This window comes from Zingiber officinale, chromosome 7A, assembly GCF_018446385.1.
Source record: "Zingiber officinale cultivar Zhangliang chromosome 7A, Zo_v1.1, whole genome shotgun sequence".
Lineage (NCBI taxonomy): Eukaryota > Viridiplantae > Streptophyta > Magnoliopsida > Zingiberales > Zingiberaceae > Zingiber > Zingiber officinale.
In genome coordinates this window covers 17,801,387-17,817,241 of record NC_055998.1, presented here as the reverse complement: position 1 = coordinate 17,817,241, position 15,855 = coordinate 17,801,387, and the positions used below count along the sequence as shown (strand labels likewise).

Sequence of the window (15,855 nt, the reverse complement as noted above, 5' to 3'; positions counted from 1 at the left end):
ATAGGTATTGTACACATTAAATCCGTATCCACAAATTACACAAATATTCTTCTTACAATTGGCCAGTTGAGGTACCAATTAACCTACTGCTTATGTAAGAAGTCCTTTTATTCAACTGTTCGACATCCATCTCTTTGCTTGATTTCCTCTTCCTCATGGAGGCCACCTTCTTTACCCTTTCCTTTACGTCAACTGCAGATGCATCTGCCACTTCAGCTTTAATGTCTCCTTTCTCCTATTTTTGATCATGCTCTTCCTGTTCCTTTGATGATTTTTCTTTCTTGGATTTCTTCTTCTTTAAGATTCTGTTCTCTGAAGGAGCACCAACACTTTCTTTCTTCTCCCCTTCACTACTTTGCTCCAGTTGCTTCTTGTCTGCATAACAAGGATAAACAAATTCAACACACATTAAACAATCACTTCATATGTATGAAGCAACTCAAGTGAATTAAAATTTACTATCTATCAAAAATAAACTAATTATGTGAAAGAAGACATTACCAGCTGTCTCATTTTGTGCAGTATTACTATCTTTATTTGCAATGCCCATTTCATGTAGAAGTACATCCAACTCTGCCATTTCCTTTTTCTTAAGCTCCTTCTTTGACAGTTGTCTTTCAGCGTCTTTGGGTGGTGCTGAAACAGGAGTAGGTTTCTCAATGGTTGGTTATTTCCTAACAGCCTCTGGTTCATTTTCAGGTTCCTCAACATTATCATCATCACCCATGTCAAGACCATCATCCTCACTTTCACTTTCCTAAACACAGGAAAAAAGAGAGTACTTGTTATAAATAAATAAACTTAAATATCTGATATAAACAAACATGTAAGAAAAGAACTAACTCTCACATGTGAGAGTAAAGCAAATAGTAGATAATCATAATCACTAGCAAGCAACAGAATTAGCTAATAGGAAGAGAAGATTTTTATTTAAATAGATAAACTCAGAAACTCAAAAAGATTCTACTTATATTGACATAATAAATTTTTAAAAGAACAAAATGAAATAGGAAGAGCAGATTTTTATTTAAACATATAACCTCAGAAACTCAACTTGTATTAGAACAATCTGCTAGCAATGTGTCCTATTCTTCTACAAACCAAAACTGTTATTGTCTTCTCAGAAAATGGGATAATATGAAAGAGTACCAAAGAATTAACAAGAGATTAATAAAAGTGAACTGATAAGAGTTAAGACTACTGATTTACGAAGGAAAACATACTCATACAGAGGATCCAAATGCAGAAAAATAGGAATAAGCATTACAATAGAATTCTTACAAACACAAGAAAATAGGAACAATAATTAAAATCAACTGTAAGGAGCTTGATTTGATAGATCAAAATCAGCTATTTTTGCAACATCATCATCAAAGAGTAAAACATTACTTGACTTTATATCACGATGAATGATATGAGGTTGGGCTTTCTCATGCAGGTATTCCAATCCTTTTGCTGCTCCGACAGCAATTTTAACTCTTTGGAGTCATGACAACACTAGTCCTGGTTGTGCTCCTTTAACTCCTTTTCGTCCTGTGCATAATTATAGACATCACTGTTTGCTACTTTTAAATAAATTACTTGAAGTGCTAATCTTTTGAATCCATTGTCACTTTAGAACTCTCTAGGCAAGCTTGATACATGAAATCATAGTATAGAGCATCAACATAATGATGATAAAATCTCATCTATTGCTTTGCTCTGCGAATCTATTTTATCATTTAGTTCAGGAGTAAAATAAACATAAATGATTTTGGACTATCTGACCATATAGATGTTTTACTATCTATCACAGGGAGAAAGAAGGATTTAATGTGACATATAAATGATAAACATCTTCCAACAGTTGGAATGATCATGAGATGAGCCACACACAATTGGTTGTACTAGGAGATTAGAAAACAAATTCAGAATAACATTTAATTAATTATAGTTTTCTGTGTTCCTTGAATAATTCTATTAAATTCTTTAATACACACATTTCTTTGTACTTCACAGGTTGTACATGTTGGTGAGAAATATAGACAAAAGTCAGCAGTCCTGCTCCCCTGAAAAAGCAACTTAGCCACTTATCTTCAATCCCTGACATTAACTTAAGTCGAACATTTACCTGTTCAATAAGCATACAAAGGAAAGAACAGCACATGGTTCCCTCTGTTTAATTGATGAACTTAGGTTCAGTTTGTATTAAACATTGTTATGGATATTATCATGTGGCAAAATAGTATTGCATAAGATCCATTGCAAAAATTACAAGTTTTCAAATGACAATTGACAAAGGCAAAGGATGAGGCTCTCCTTAATGGAAAAGGGGAATCTTAAATTGCCTGAGACAGTATGTTGATTTTTAGTGTGCTACGTGATAGATGTGAAAATTTCTAGTTTACTTAGCTTGATTAAAATGACATAAGGGTGGTAGATGTGAAAATTTATTTTAAACGGATTGCTTAGGTTTTATCATAGGATATGTTTTGTAACAGATGTACGCTTAAATATTTTTATACACATTGCCACATACTCTCATCAACATAATTAACTTTAAAATTTTGACGCAATAGATGTCCACATGTATCTGTGTTCCTTATATAAACTATATATGCAGTTGAGTGGTTTAAATATTTTGGTGACATATATGTCCACATGTGTCTGTGTCCTTTATATAAACTATGCAGTCAAGTGACCAATCATATATTGTTTGTATATGTTTTCTAATACTTGATTTTAATCAATGTGCCATTGTAATAACATGGTTGCAATAATGGATAAGTTTGCCTAAGAAAAGTTCATACCATGAAGAATGTCATGGAGAGACCCCATTGTAGCAAACTCATATGCTAACAGACGGAGATTTCCTTCAACACTATAATCAACTGATAACTATGATTTTGGCTATATTATCTTGATTCATAATTCATGTTTTTAATGATATTTTCATAGCCTAAAGTCATATTTACTCTACATTTCATAATTTCATTCTATCTTGGACATAATTGTAAATTGGCTTATTATCATGGTATTTGGTGCTAATATTTGATTCTTATTTTGTAGGCATCAAAAGGGTCATGGACCCGATCAGATTAGACCACACTTGGGCTCAAATCTAGGGCTAAACGAAGCGATCAAGCTCCAGAATAGTCGTAGTCGTTCATTGAAGATTTGAGAGATCTGAGCCGTCCATCAAGCATCTGGTCCATCTGACCTAATGATGAGCAGATCTGGACCGTAGATGAAGATCGGTACACTTGGATCGGATTTTAGGTCATCTTTCACCGTTGATTTAGCTCCAAAGCATCTCAGCCGTCCAATCAAATCTGAGGAGATTAAAAGGCCGCGTGAGAAGCTACAGTGCTGGAGCTCGTTCGTGATTTTAAGCTACAGTGCATCGTCTTCTTCGGGCGACGGCCGGTGCTCCCATTCCACCATTCCAGATCTGAGAGTGAGTGTTCTTCATCGGCGACAATCTATGAGCTGACAACGATCATTGTCCGAGGTCACAGAAGCGGCAGGGGCGTTCTCCAGTCCGTGCAGCTGATGTTCTGTCCATTTTCGCAATCCGAATGCAGGGGCGTTCTCCGATCCGTGATTTCCATCATCAACGGAGCTAGAAGGGCGTTCTCTGAGGCTTCGACGACTCTTCCGTTTCCTCATTCCATTAGCAACTCCAGAATCGATCTTATCAATCGATTGGTGTCACAATTCCCAGAACTCAGCGCTGTTTCCTTGTGCATTGTTAACTCCAGCCGGTGTGAGCAGTATGGGCGTTCTCTGAGGCTATGATCGTCAGTCTGGATTAGTTGGAAGCTCGAGATCCAAGCCAATTGTCCTAAGGGCGTTCTCAAAGGGCAGTTTTGTAGTGACAGCAGGTTGAAGAAGCTGTGCAAGGGTTTGGGTTTGTGGAATGTCAATTAGGTTTTGTTTTGTTTATTCTTTGTCTTTGAATTGTCTCAAACTGCTCAGATCCTAAGATTTGATTCCTTACTTTGCCATTTTGTTTTGTTTGAGTTTTTCTTATGCAATTCTATTTTGTTTTCCTTACTTGAAATCCCAGTTCTGATATTGTTTAGTTGAATCTTGTTAAACTTCTTAATTCGTCTGCTAACCAGTTTGAGTTTTGAATTAGAGTTCTGACTCACATTAGTTGTTTAGTTTTGGTCATTCAATTAGCTAATCTTGCTCTTTGTATTGAATCTAATATTGCTGTAATGAGGTTTAACTTGTGAATGCTTAATTGGAGGGTATTGGTTGTATACCTCTGTTCTTTGGTTTGATTGATTGGGTTTAGTGAGATTGTGTTCAATGAAACTTAACTGAAATTAGTTTGATGACAATGAATCTTCTTTGATCTTATTTTTGATTATAGAAGAATTTAATTTGTGTTGTGAATCAAGTGGAAAAGCTTAATAGACATTGCTGACCTAATAACTTCATTTGAATCAATTCTAAAACACTCACACATTTATTAGTTGCCCTTGGAAAAATACGACTTGGGACTCCATACTACATCTCTTATTTTAAGTATTGAAACGTTCTAATCTTTATTAATTTGGAACGCCTCGTGACATGCAAAAAGGCCGACACCAAATTTTGGCGTCGTTGCCGGGGAGCAACTAACTAGTAGTGTGTGTTTATTTTAGATTGATGCATTGATTGGTTTACTTTGTTAGCATGTTGATTGATTTGATTGCTTATTTCTTTTTGTATTTTCATGTTGGTTTATTCTTGAATTTTTAAGTGCTTTACTGTTCACAATTTCATGAGTTTGAAACTTTATGCTCTTGAATCTTCTAATCTTGATTTTTAGTGTTGTATTGAAGAACAGGAGATTTCTTTAGCATAAATCCATATTTTCAGAATTTTAGAGGTGGAATGGAGAGTTATCAGTGTTTTCAACCTGAGTATCAGTTTTACCCAAACATGGATCAACAAAATAGGTATGAATCATTTTCAAATGGTTTTAATGCTAATTGGGTGGATAATTCATGTTTCAGGTATGAAAATGCACAAGGACAATCTGTTAAGCCATTTCCAACCTACCAGAGTTCATATGGGTTTCAAGAAGTTTCAACAAATTTTATGCCACAACATTTTCAACAAAATGATCCTCAGATGGATGAATCAACATGGAAACTTAGGGAGATGATGCAACAAATGATCGAACATCAAGAGCAACAATTTTCAAGGATACAGAACATACAGAATCAATTAGATCAGATTGCATCATCTATTAATCAGCTGCAAACATAAAACTCCAGTGGAGAGATGGAAAGTAGTGATTCTGTCAGGCCTGACCCTACTTCCATTACTTCACATGATTTTTCTAGTATCTTTCGTGATGATTATGTAATTATGCAAATTTCTGATCCTACTGATATTGTTGATGAAGATGTTGTTAGTGATTCAGGTTCTGAACATTTCTTTGAAGATGATTTAAGTGTAGGGGAATGCTTAGTGGAAGCATTACCTCAAAAATCACCTGGATTTGATGAAGATGAAGATGTAAGTGTAGGGACTTGTGCTATGGAGCCAAGCACCCAAGAATCACTACAAGAAGATATACAGTCACTAGAACCAGAGCTTGATCATTCATTTGATGAAAAGGAGGTAACAATCACCACTCCAGGTACCGTTCAAAACGACAAGGTGAGTATTTTTTTTGATTCATCAGAAAATTCAATAGAGGTACCATTTGTTGATTTCATTAGTTGTGATTCATTCTTTGCTAAATTTTCTACCCACACAAATATTCTCCTATTTTCTTTTTACCCCACATGTACATGGGAGGGATCTTCTTTTAATGATGTTGTAGGAGAACATAAGTTTCCGGAGTGGATGCTTGAATTGAACCGCCTCAGACCTCCAGAAAAAGCTTTGAAGGGAAAAATGGTCAATAAAAAGAAATTGATTGCAACCAAAAGTACTCCATTTCCGGTGTGGATTTTGTTGCTAAATCTTCTTCAACCATCGGAATAAAAGGGGAGTTTGTTCTAATTTCATTTTCTTTTGCATTTTAATTCATGCTTTGTTAATAAATCCTTTTTATGCATTTCTTTAGTTATATACTTTGCATTTTGCATTTTGCTTCCACACTTTTGCATTTAGTTTTGTTTACATAGCATGTCATTTTTGAATAAAAGTTTCCATGGGAATTTTCTAAGTAATACTTTTAAGATGGTAAAATTTTCTTAAATTTGATCATCAACTTTAGGTCATTTGACATAATTGGATGTCTTTCTTACATGATATTGGTTAATTTGGTGGTGGATTCCAATTTGATCAATTAGGCATGATTGCGTTAAAATACCTAGAGAGGACCACTTTAAGCCTATACTTCATTAATTTCTTTTGTGTGGCATGCGCTCATAGCAATTGAAACTCTAGAACTTGCTTTACTTCTTTTCAAAATCATAATAGCATATGTATGCATGGAGATGAAGGATTGATTTCATTCTTGATCCCTCATAAATTCCAATTCCTTTTCTTTACAATTTTCTTAAACATTTCTCTCTAGCATTTTAACCTTTGATTACCTTTGCTTGGTCCATTTCATTGAGGGTATTGGATGATTATCTTGATGAGTTAAAATTGTAAGATGGATTAAGGTTTAAGTGTGGGGGAGGGAGGTTGCAAATGTTTAGAGATCTTGATGATTGTGGATGATTGCATGATCTTGTTGCTATTGCTTGATACATATAATGTACAATATCAAAACTGTAATTTAAAGCAATTGAAGATATTATCATGTGGAAATTCTGAAGTTGAAAATTCAAGTTGATGGATGTAACGACCCAATTTTCCCTATTTCATGTTCTAAAAGTCCATAAAAATATTTGGAAATACTTTAAAAATATTCTAGAGATTTTTAGGAATTTTTAGAGTATTTTTACATAATTTTTGGAGGTCGTTTAGTAGGGTTACAAAAAGAAAGAAGTTTAAAAAAAAAAACATTGAAGGTGAGATTTGAACCCACGACCTCGGGTCGGACTGACCCAAGCAAAACCGGCCCAACCAGCTGAGCTACATGGTTTTGTTAACCTTATATGGTGAGAACTAAATTTATAGCATAGTTAATGATTAGGGAATAAATTGGGAAAAAGTGCGCGGCTGAGGGATTGAAGCCGAGACCTTTGACTTGGTTAAAACTCGGTTGACCAACTGTGCCAGCGAGTTTTGTTAATTAAGGAAAGAATGGATTATATTTAGGGTATAGTAATTAATAAAAATCTTAGTTATAAGAAGAGGTTTAAGTTTTTCCCGAACCCTAAATTTTTCTCACCCGAACCTCTCTTCCTCATGCTTTCTCACGCGACGGAGCGGCGCCGTTCTGTGCTTGGGCGAAAACGAAGCCCTAGCTTTGTCTCCGGTGCCGGCGAAGGGCTTATCCGGCCGGTCTTCACCCGTGCGTGACCACCTTGACGAGGGGAGCTCGGAAACGCGAAGAAGAGCCGAGATCTCAAGTTTCTTCCAAAGCCCTAGCTGCTGTTCTTCGGTTGTAAGTCCAAGAACCGAATGTGAGTTGCTTCTCACCTGCAGTAGGAGTAGTTCCGCGATTTTGCCTTCTTCATTTTCCTTGCCGAGCATGATCAATCCTCCTTGTGGCATTGATTTAGAGTTTTTCTCTTGTTTGTTTTTGAAGTTCTGCCGTGAGGATCAAAAGGGTACAAATGCCGTGAGTTTCATTAGGGAAATAAAAGGGGAATTGTTAGGTTTTGGAAAACTTTGACCTTGCAGTGGGGATTTAATTCTATAAAGAAGGAGGTTCAATTTGTTTTCTTTGCTTCCGGATCATGGTATACAACATTGGGATAGCTCCGAAGTTTATTCTTTGTTTCCTTTCCTTGTTCCAAAGCCTTGCATGAAACCTTAGAGTTTGCTTGTAGATAATTTTGAATTCTAGAAGTTAAATGGTGAAATCTGTAGGTTCCGTTGAATGTTAGCTTAAAGAATGTTGTTCTTTTTACTGGTGGGGGTAAATGGTTTGTTGTTTTTACTTATCTTTCTTTGTACCAATTAGAATGTTGGTATTGATAAAATCATCTACCTCACTTTCAGTTTCTCTAGTAGCTATTGAAGTTGATTAGGGGTTTAGTTTTGTTTACTAAAGCATTTTCTTTTTAGTCATTGTTATTAGATAAATAGATTCTGGACTAGGCAAGACAGGTCATCCTATAGAAGAAGACAATATATTTGCTTTTAAGGTCTGTGTTTTAAAAAAAAACTTACTTATTCATGATAGCTTGATTACCTATTTATGTGGTGTTTCTTCGGTTTGAAATGGTCTTTGAATAAGTTTCCATGTCCAGTGTACCATTTGCTCGGATATGATTTAATGTACAAATCCTTATCCTGATCTTGATTCGGCAAAACATGGGTGAATAGAATGTGCCTTTAATTCTAGTTGGTTATCAACTTCACGGAGTCACTAGATGAAATTTGATAACAAATATGGTTCTGAACTGAAACTCAAGAGACCTTTTAATACATCTGTAGCATGATGTGGAAATGGACATTCCAAAGCTGAAGTTAAGAATAATTAGCTTCTGTGATTGTACATGTTTAGATTGTCTGACTTATTTGTAGCATGCTTAGAGAGCTCAGTTTGCTTTCCTTTGATTTATGTTTATTATAGCATGTTTAAAGAAGTTTGATTTGTTTTCTTTTGCTTGATTCTGTTGATACATTTTTAAAGAATCTTGTTGCTATATAAAAACTCTAGTATCTACCTGTAGGTGGGAAAAATAAGAGTTTTAATAAATTCTTTAGAGCTTTATAAGAAGTTATAAGAAAGAGAGACCAAGGTCTTAATAGGATCCCTAATTTTAAGAATTGGGATCAGTAGCATATCAAGTGCTCAAAGAAATGCCAAGGCATTTTATTATAAGAGAATTGAAGAATAACAAGTATAAGGAAGTAATAGTTAAAAAGAAAATAAGTATTTTACTTTTTAATGGCATGTACCAGACATAAGGTCCAGGACACAAGGTCCATTGGGTGGGCTCCTAGATCGCCCCTAGGCACAAGATCGCCTAGAAGTACCTTAGTAGTTTCGGGATTAGCTATCTCGACTCTTATTAAGGATGCGCACAAATTGGTACAATGCCAGGCCCAAAAGAAGTTTATTATTATTTTGAAGTATTAAAGAAGCAAATGAAACGAGCTTCAAATATGTTTAGAATTAGAAAGTTTAGTTCTTGTTATTTGAAGCATGCAGTTGTAGTTTTATTTATTTCTTGCTATTAGATTATTCAGCATGTTTAGTTTTATTTGCTTTCAGCATGCAGATATAGTTTTATTCTTATGAGCGTGAGTAGCTTTACATGTTTAGTAGCTTTACATGTTTAGTGGCTTTACATGTTTAGTATTTCAGTTAGTATGATTCCTTTGCTATGTATGAGCATGAGTAGCTTTACATGTTAGCATTCAGTTTTAGCATGTTTTTATTTATATACATGCATATCGAGTTTTTGTGAGTAGATAGCGCTCACTAAGCTTTATGCTTATAGACTGCATTTCCTCCTACTGCAGATAAAGGAAAGGAAATGATTTAGCAAGGAAGGCGACAAGGTGGTGGTGATGAAGGTGTGTGATGGCTGGACTATGGGGAGATCAAGAGTTTGCTAAGAAATTATCAAGACTTTTCTGTTTAGAGTTCTTTTAGTTTTCTTTAAATGTTATTATGAGTTGAGATTGTAATTAGGTTTATTCCGCACTTGTAGTTGGGTTCTATTGATGGAGTGATATAGTTGTTTGCTATTGCTAGAGTAGTTTCCTTCTTTTATTTGTGATATTATACTGCGTGGTTGTGGAAATATATGTTCCAGCCGCCTGTGGCTGAGTATAATTTGTTTGTATTGTTGATTTGGTCACCGGTACAGGGGATACTTTGCCGAAATTTTTCGATAGAGATTCCTCGTGCTTTTAATTATACCGGTTAAGTAGAGTTAGTAGTTAAGTAACGGTCACTCTTAGAGAGTAGTAGTAGTAGTAAGAAGGGTGGTCGTTATAATGGATGCATTGCTTGAGATTAAAGGATGCTGGACAGTTTCAAAGGAAATAATTTTCCTGAAGTGTAAATCTGAGTTCTGGAAGTTCTCTGGAATTCAATTCTGAATTTACAAATTTTCATTCAGCATGAAGATGAAGAGTGAAGGTGAAGATTGGTTGAATTCAAAATCAGTTCAGTTTGGTAATGTGGACTGACTTTGAAGAAGGAAAGAATGCTACATAAAGGAGAAGTCCATACTGTAATCAAGATGCACTAACACATTTAGAATTCATTTTGGAGTAGTACAACTCCAGTTAAATCAGAAACTCGCAGGAATGGAATTTGTAAGTGGAAATTTGTGGGCAATTCAAAACCTTACAACCAAGAAAGTATGATTTCTTAGCAGTGAAGACATAGGAAATAATGTAACATAAGGATTCGAATTAAGCTAATAGAAGATGGAAATGGCAACTGCATTATAGAGCTGAAATCAGTAGTTGAATTGTTACCAATCTATGAATTGTGAAGATTAATTGGATTTGGAAGTTTCATTACTGATGTTGGCAACACTATTGTGATTTCGGATAACTTTTAAGTTGCAGTAAAAAAAAAACAAAACTTAACGAAGGATTGTAAGTTGCAGAATCTGATATGGATCTTTGTACTTGCTATATGCTGCTGGAACATAATCAAGTGTTTAACTTGCTCAAGGCAATGCTCTCAAGTTGCTGAAATGAAAGAACAATGAGATGTTAAAGTTGCTGATTATTTGTTTAAGAACAAAGATTCGAACTTAAATTGAGAGTGTATCATTTAGTCCGCATTGATACTCAAAGAAGTCCAAGTGTAGAGCTGAAATTGGTACGAAACAGAAACATAAACTAAAAGTTGTACCGGCATTATGCTACGTTGTTATATTGAAACCTATTGAATTCAAGCTGCTGTTGATTAAGTGATAAATGAAATGTTGTTTAAGAATACAATGTTATAGCTTGACTGATTTCAGATGTTGCTGCTGGAAGAGATTTAAAAGGAACAGAATTTAATCTTTGATTTTGGTCCTGTGTCGTTGCTGTGACAAAATTGAAATATGTTAATGCTTAAATTTCAGAAGTGGTTTCTCAAGTTCTGTTCATATTTAATAGAAATCGGTTTCAATGTAAAAGTGGAAACACATTTAAAGAAGTTGAGGGGACAAGTGCTAGTTCAAGAGCAGACTTGAAATTGAATTTCAAAGAATCTATGGAAGTTTCAACTTTATGAACTCTTGCTGAATCTGAATTATGATGTTAAGTTATAATTTGTGGATAACCTTCACATTAAACTTAAATAAATTGAATCTGATTATGAGCATTTTCAATTGCTAAACTTGAATCCTTAGATATTTGAATTTGTTTGCTGCAATTCCATAAGTGGCTCTTGAAACTTCATCCAAGGATTTCAAATTTGTTGCTGCTGAAAACTTGAATTGTTGACTTCTCAGCAGTGCCAATTCCAATCTGCGGAGTGCCCATTTCTTTGTGTAGTACTCTGAATATGAAGAAACTCAAGTTAACTTCTTATCTTCTCGTTGACATTGTTTTTCCAGAATTCAGATTGGGTTTTAGATCTGCTTTCAGTTCTGAGTTTTGTGTTGTTAATGCTAATTATACACTTCAGTTTTTGACTCAAAAATGGCACCGCTTGCCTACTGATATTTGTATGTATTGCTGATTAAGCTTTGGTAATTTAGTTAAGTACTTAGTATATGTGATGATGACATCTAATGAAGATTTCTTGAGAACCATTGGAGTTAGCTGATGTTTGAAAAGGGAATTGCAGTATAGGAAACAGAAAACCCATAGACTGTTATGCAAAGAGAGAAGTTGATACAATGTAGTATTGGGAATGAAATTGGCACACCACATTACATTCTTCTTGTGCATTAGGAAACCTGGGTAATGTGGACTTGTCTCAAGTTTAAGGAAATGGAAGTTGTTGTTTGGTAGTAAAATTGGAAGATAGATGAATGCAGGAATTGACAATGCTAATATGCAGTAAATCCATGGAGTGGCTGTTGGGATAAGGAGGATACTGGATAAACAGATTGCAATTCAGAAATTAAACCTTGTATCAAAGTTGTATCAGAAATCAGTAACAAAATCTGTTACAGAAATCAAATTCAAGCTCAATGTTTGATTTGCAATGTTATTTGATGTTATTTACTCAAAAGCTTGGAAGAATGCAGTTGCTGAATTTTAGTTAGCTACTGGATTGTTGCGAAACTGTAGTGCAGAGATGGGGCAGTTTATCAAATACCTTTGTATTCTGTTAACTGCAAACTGATATGTGCTTACTGATTTGGCTATAATTAATTAGTTCAAGTGGTTTTTGAACAGACCAGGAATCAATGTACTGTGACAATTTTTGGATGTTAACAAAAACTATATAAGTGTTGGAATTTTGCAGAGTTGGAATCAATGTACCAATAAGTACATGTTTTGTGCCAATTTTTCATATTGCTTCTGTCCGGAACATAACTGAATTTTAGTCCTATTAATTTGATGCTAGATGATATCTACTTTCAGGTTAAAGTCTTGATTAATGAAGCTGAAAATTAACTTATAGATACTGACATCAATTCTGGAAATCTGAACTATTGTTGTTGTAATAGAATGTATTTCTTGTGCCAACTGCTGATCTCCAGATTCTAAAACTAAGAGATTTGTAACTGATGTAACTGATGTAACTGATGTTGTCAGCATTATTGAAGAAATGTTGAGTTGTTTCAGGATTTGGAACTCCATTAAGTTTGAAACTTATTGTTTGAATGGTGATGCACATTAAGAGCTATATCAGAATTTGTTCCTTAAAATTGAGCTTGAATCTGAAAGTATGAACCCCTTGACCATTTGGAATCCTTAATTCTTTGAGTTAGAGATTAAATTTGATTGCAGGTTGAATTGGAGCTGCAACTCTTTAATTTATTGCTGAATTTTGAATCAAATTTGAGCAACTGAATTCTGAAACTGTGAGTTGTAGAATTAATTTGAATTGCTGGGTTTTGGAGTTATGTTGATTGAAGCTGAGTTCTGTGACCAAGGCTACTTTAGTTTTTGAGTATCGAGAAAGGGAAGTTTGATTGTTTTGAATCTTAAATTCTGAAGCTCTGGAAATTCTGAAATTGAAATCTGATCTTTGAAAAGGAGAAGCGTAAGAGCTAAGATAATTAGATGCTTGCTGATTTCTAATCAGTTTTCAAGTAAGTTGTAGCTATGGATATCTAAATGCAGAAATTTGCTTGCCAACAATAGAATTAAATTTCTGAAGTCAAAATCTGAAGCTTATAGGAATTTAGGAGTAGGAAAAAGTTTTCAGCGGAATGATTGTTAGTGCTGCGGGGTGGCGCTAGAAGGGGGGTAGCTGCAATGATCTGGAATCAAATTTTGAAGACAAACTATGAAGCATAATTGAGAATGTTGTATGATGCATGCCAATTCTTATTACAAATTTCTGATCATTTTTAAACCTGTGGAGTGCCATTTCTCTGTACAGATTTCGGAACATGAAATTAAACACATTAAACAGAGAAATGAAGAAAAAAGAATTCTGCAGAAAGGAAAATCAGTGCCAACTAGAGTGTTAATACATTGGGAAGCATGGTGTTTCTATTGTTCGAGACGGCCAAATTTTAAGTGTGGGGGAGGGTGTTGGATACGTGTTGTGAGATTTGTTTCCAAATGCTGAAATTGAAGTGTAAAAACAGTTTAAATACAGTGATTTTTTTTTTTTTGAAAAATGGCACATTCAAGAGAGTATCAAAGTTGGAGATAGAGTATCAAGATTCTATGTTTGCCATCAAATTGAAGGAGAGGTTAACTTGATACTTTGAAGTGGTAATGACAAATGGTATTTATCTCTTTTCACATCAAAATGGTCAACTCATCAAGTATATTCCTCCAATACTCTTATCTTCTCAATTTTTCATTGAATTCTTTTCTTTTGCCATTTCATTCACTTTCATTGTTCTTTTTGCTTCCATTTCAATTCTTGTTGATAAAATCCTTTTGATTCATGTATGCTATGTTTATAGTGGTGGAAAATTAGAAAATAAGCAAGCTTATGGTAGTGAAATGTTGTGAGTGACATTGAGTGAGATCCATTAATACATGTTTTGAGTGTGAGGGCTAGAATAGGTACATACCTTGTGAGATTGCAACTTGCTTAATTTGTCAATTGGATTGAAACTATCATACCTATTGATTATTATTTGGATTGTATTCATGATTGTTTGTGATCTTTAAGATGACCTTAGTTAAATTCTTCTTACCATCTTCTAGGTATTGCTAGGAAATTACTATGGAGATGATTTTTAGTTTTTTCTTGACTTGAACGGGACGTCCAAGACTAAGTGTGGGGGATTTGATAACTATGATTTTGGCTATATTATCTTGATTCATAATGCATGTTTTTAATGATATTTTCATAGCCTAAAGTCATATTTACTCTACATTTCATAATTTCATTCTATCTTGGACTTAATTGCAAATTGACTTATTATCATGGTATTTGGTGCTAATATTTGATTCTTATTTTGTAGGCATCAAAAGGGTCATGGACCCGATCAGATTAGACCACACTTGGGCTCAAATCTAGAGCTAAACAAAGCGATCAAGCTCTAGAATAGTCGTAGTTGTTCATTGAAGATCTGAGAGATCTGAGCCATCCGTCAAGCATCTGGTCCATCTGACCTAATGAGGAGCAGATCTGGACCGTAGATGAAGATCGGTACACTTGGATCGGATTTTAGGTCATCTTTCACCGTTGATTTAGCTCCAAAGCATCTCAGCCGTCCAATCAAATCTGAGGAGATTTAAAAGGCCGCGTGAGAAGCTACAGTGCTGGAGCTCGGTCGCGATTTTAAGCTACAGTGCATCGTCTTCTTCGGGCGACGGCCAGTGCTCCCATTCCACCATTCCAGATCTGAGAGTGAGTGTTCTTCATCGGCGGCAATCTATGAGTTGACGGCGATCATTGTCCGAGGTCACAGAAGCGGCAGGGGCGTTCTCCAGTCCGTGCAGCTAATGTTCTGTCCATTTCCGCAATCACGATGCAGGGGCGTTCTTCGATCCGCAATTTCCATCATCACCGGAGCAAGAAGGGCGTTCTCTGAGGCTCCGACGACTCTTCCGTTTCCTCATTCCATTACCAACTCCAGAATCGATCTGATCAATCGATTAGTGTCGCAATTCCCAAAACTCAGCGATGTTTCCTTGTGCATTGTTAACTCCAACCGGTGTGAGCTGTATGGCCATTCTCTGAGGCTATGATCGTCAGTCTGGATTAGTTGGAAGCTTGAGATCCAAGGCAATTGTCCTAAGGGCGTTCTCAAAGGGCAGTTTTGTAGTGACAGCAGGTTGAAGAAGCTACGCAAGGGTTTGGGTTTGTGGAATGTCAATTAGGTTTTGTTTTGTTTATTCTTTGTCTTTGAATTGTCTCAAACTGCTCAGATCCTAAGATCTGATTCCTTACTTTGCCATTTTGTTTTGTTTGAGTTTTTCTTATGCAATTCTATTTTGTTTTCCTTACTTGATGTAACGACCACCCTTCTTACTACTACTACTACTCTCTAAGGATAACCGTTACTTATCTACTAACTCTACTTAACCGGTATGATTAAAAATCACATGGAAACCCTACCGAAAAATTTCGGCAGAGTCTCCCCTGTACCGGTGACCTTATTCAACAATACATGCAATATATACTCAGCCACAAGCGGCTGGAACACATATCAATCAACCACGCAGTATAATAAATCCAAAATAAAGAAAACAACACAAGAAATCATCACACAAGATTACAATTCTTCTACTACGTCCTAATCATATCAAAAT

At 35.3% G+C, this 15,855-nt stretch overlaps 2 long non-coding RNA genes across 2 annotated transcripts; both read right to left on the bottom strand.

The window, feature by feature from the left end:
• Nucleotides 1–267: 267 nt before the first annotated feature.
• Nucleotides 268–629, bottom strand: LOC121999955. Its single transcript, XR_006116858.1, has 2 exons — nucleotides 502–629; nucleotides 268–375 (listed from the first exon to the last, which is right to left on the bottom strand). It is a non-coding gene; the product is annotated as an uncharacterized LOC121999955 (long non-coding RNA).
• LOC121999956 lies at nucleotides 626–2,862 on the bottom strand. Its single transcript, XR_006116859.1, has 3 exons — nucleotides 2,790–2,862; nucleotides 1,390–1,533; nucleotides 626–757 (listed from the first exon to the last, which is right to left on the bottom strand). It is a non-coding gene; the product is annotated as an uncharacterized LOC121999956 (long non-coding RNA).
• Nucleotides 2,863–15,855: the final 12,993 nt, after the last annotated feature.